The sequence below is a fragment of the Echinops telfairi genome, unplaced genomic scaffold (genome assembly GCF_000313985.2).
Source record: "Echinops telfairi isolate 266 unplaced genomic scaffold, ASM31398v2 ScPeMD7_22;HRSCAF=79, whole genome shotgun sequence".
In the NCBI taxonomy this organism is placed as follows: domain Eukaryota; kingdom Metazoa; phylum Chordata; class Mammalia; order Afrosoricida; family Tenrecidae; genus Echinops; species Echinops telfairi.
Genome location: NW_022103919.1, coordinates 10,035,642 through 10,039,307, shown reverse-complemented (window position 1 = coordinate 10,039,307; position 3,666 = coordinate 10,035,642).

The following is a 3,666-nucleotide window of genomic DNA, read 5'->3' as shown; positions in this document are numbered from 1 at the left end:
AAGTCAGGTCCTTGGAGGAAAGAGAACAAAACAGGTTCATCGTAAAGCTTGAGCAACACAAAATCATTCTCCATTATTCTACACCCTTGTAAAGATGGACCTTGGAGAGAAAATGCCTCATTCCACCACTCTATATGAATATTTTAGTCAATAGCAAGAAGGAAGGGCTTCACTTGGGAGAACAAGTCACCCAGCAGAGACGGGTCAAGTACGACAGGTAGGTGTGAGAAAGATGGCGGAAGGCATTAGAGGTGCCAGGCAACCTTAGCGAGTAGGAGAGTGAGGGACTTTGCTGCTGAGGTTGCTGAAATGTAACAGAGCCATTTCAGAGAACAAGACCAAGATGGGAACATGTTGGAAATGCCCAGTACAAATCAACAGAAGGAAACAATGCTTCTAAGAGTGGTATTAAATGATTTTGTGCATACCCATATGGCTGGGCAAAATACATGAGGCGACAAGACCAATATAAAATCAAAATTCAAAAAAAATAGCCAAGAAGAAAAGAATGAGAAGGACAATGCTGTTTGTCTAAAGAGATGGGAGTGAAGGTCAGGGATGGAAATGCAGCCGAAGACTGTCAGTATGTCAAGGACTTAGCCTTTGAGGTCAAAGGGGGTGGAGGACTTCAAATCTCAGTCCTGCCAATTCCTCAGGGTGTGATAGCAATGAAATGAATTAACTTCTGTAAGCCTGCAAAATTGAGACAATATTATAGTGATAAAAAAATTATATATATACACGGTAGAAACTGAAGCCGGAGCCAACCTAATGAGGAAGAGTGCGATACCTGGAGGGAGGGTGGAGGGAAGGTGGGGCAGAGAGGGGGAATCGATTACAAGGATCTACATATTACCTCCTCCCTGGGGGATGGACAACAGAAAAATGGGTGAAGGGAGATGTCAGACAGTGTAAGATTTGTTTAGCACAGAGCCCAGCAGCTCAATGAATGTCGGTGTCAATATATTACAATGAAAGAATGGGGGGACTACTTGCCAAGAAGGGACGGCTGAAGGTCTCTCTTTTGGGGAACAGACATCAGGTCATATAATTATCACAACAATCCCATGAGGCAAGTACCATTGCCATGTCTATTTGATAGATGCTGAAATAGAAACAGAAGCATTATGTCACTGGGCCAGCATCCCAGCCCAGGTCTGCATGACTTTAGCACTTTGAAGTTCTCTCCCCACCTGGCTGCTTTTCTTTCCTATACCTTAATGAGTATTATTTTAATAGTGCAAGAACACAGAGGGAAAAAAATGACTCTTTGAAAGAATAGAAATGGGTCTCTATAATTGTGTATGAATCAAAAGAATAGGAACAGAATATAAAATACATTTGAAGGAGGAAAAAAAGAAGAAAAAATAATAGCCATATGTACAAGTATATTGTGTTAAAACTATGCCGTTTGTGGAAATTTTTCTTGGCTAGTGGATAGAGAAAATTGTATGAAAATGTGAAGATAGCTTTTATAATTAAAACCTGTGAGAAAGAGATAGGAAATTGCTTTGGCAAAATTAAGAAGTTCTTTCCCGACATTTAGTATTAGAAATGAGGGATCCTTTAAAGGCTCTTGGATAATGTTCTAACAAAGATGATTTTTAGGGCCAGATTCTTTTAACTATATTTTTTTTTAAAGAAGGAGGGAGGGCACATAATAAGTGCAGGAAAGAATACACTTAGCCAATTAACTCCACTTAAGACAGTCCCTGTTTGACCTTTTTGTTGTTTACCAAAAGATGTTTTTCAATTAAAAATAATTATTATTATCATGGTCTCTTCACTTCCCTTAGTTCAAGATATCCTCTTAGGATGAATGGCATTATTCTTGGGGCATCCACACATTCTGCCTCTCGCAATTGCTCTCCATTCCGGTTTCTCCACGGTCTGTAACACTCCATATACCGCATGGTTTGCCAGAGCATTTGCGTTTGAAATTCCTTAACATTTAGATTTGGGAGCATCACACATTTGGAAATGAGGAGGAGAAAAGGAGTGTGAGAATACCACACAATGAAAACAATCATTGCGTGCCTTCACTCGGGATGAATGCAAAGGGCAGGTGGAAGAGGACAGGCCTTTGGTGTCTACACTTGTGCTCCTGATGGGTTCCTGTGCTGTTTTGATTATCACTGAAACAAACCTTAGATCCCTCCACATGCGATCTTCGACCCAAATCCAGCACCTACTATATGTTCTACGGCATTACCGCCTCTCCATTCAAGGTTTTCTTCCATTTGGAAGCCACAGCGGAGGTGGGAGGCAGAATCTTTGCACCTCAGCTCTCTGGGTTCTGATGGCTTCCATTTTTATAAGTGGAATCCAACCTTACACGGACTCGTTTAGATGTCCACATAAGCATAAAAAGGAAATAGGCCTAATCTCCTTCAGAACACACAATAGCAGTCAGTTCAGTTCATGAAGCTGAGCACTTGACTTCCCTAGTTCATGTAGCCTATAACAACGGGTCAACGCGTAGTACTTGTGAAGCTGGTGCAGGACTGGGCAGTGTTGTGTTTTGCTGTGTAAGAGGGTTGTTATGAGTTAGAACCGGCTTGACAGCAGCTAATGACAAACGTTAATAGGAAAAGAGTAAGGATTTGACTAGACTTGGGCTGCAAATTTATAACGAGTTGGGGTTAAAATAAGCTGAGGTCTCTCCCTCCCTAAACAACACTGAGAAATAGTCATTTTGAATTGTAAATGGAATGCTATTTTCTAGAAGGTCTTCAGATCTGGAAATCTGCTTCATTTACCCTAAACAGTGTTAGGATGAACCCCCCTGGATTGCAATGGTCTGATGCCTTCAGGGGCCTCCACAAGTTAGGACGGACTCACGGACAGCAACAGTGTGGCAGCTGCGAGGATCTCTCTTCCACATCACATGAACATCTTTGCATTACTCCACATGCTCCTCTTTAAAGGCAGGCAGCAGTCGTGATGATTTATATTGTCATCAGGGCTAGCTCCACAGTCACAGGGAGTGCTATCCTCAGAAGGGTTTGTACTCACTAGAATGCTCAGCTGTGTCCATGTGAAATTGGTGATATAATTTCTTGGGAGCTTCATTTGGCCGTGGTCTCTAGCTGGTTCTGAATGAGAATATCTCTTATTGTCAACTTGATTCTCGATGAGTGGAGTGACCAGGCAGTCTCTAATTTAACAGCTGTGAAGCTAATGAACTAGGAGTCAAAATAGGCACAGCAAGAGAAGCAGACCGGCATTTACAAAACCCTTAGGTGGCCAGTCTAGCTTACCTGCTTTAGAGGTACAATCTTTGTCTCTAGAACAATGCTTGAGGAGAAGGTATTATTATCCACATCTGAGTGGTAAAGAAACCAGGGCTCAGAAAGCTTATGCAGTTTGCAGATACCCTAAAAGGTGAGGTTATAAATTATGCATGCATGTTGAAAACATAAGTAAAAAGTTATACCATAAAGGGGGTTTTCAGGAAGATAGATTGAGGGTGTCCTTTATAATTATTCTTCTCTGAGACCCAGGAAAACAAAAGAGAACCAAAAACAAATCAAGAAACTCTGTTGGCAGTGAAACTACCGTGATCTCATAGGAAGAATGTCTCATAGCCGTGATCCCATAGGAAGAATGTCTCATAGCCGTGATCCCATAGGAAGATTGTCTCATAGCCATGATCTTATAGGAAGA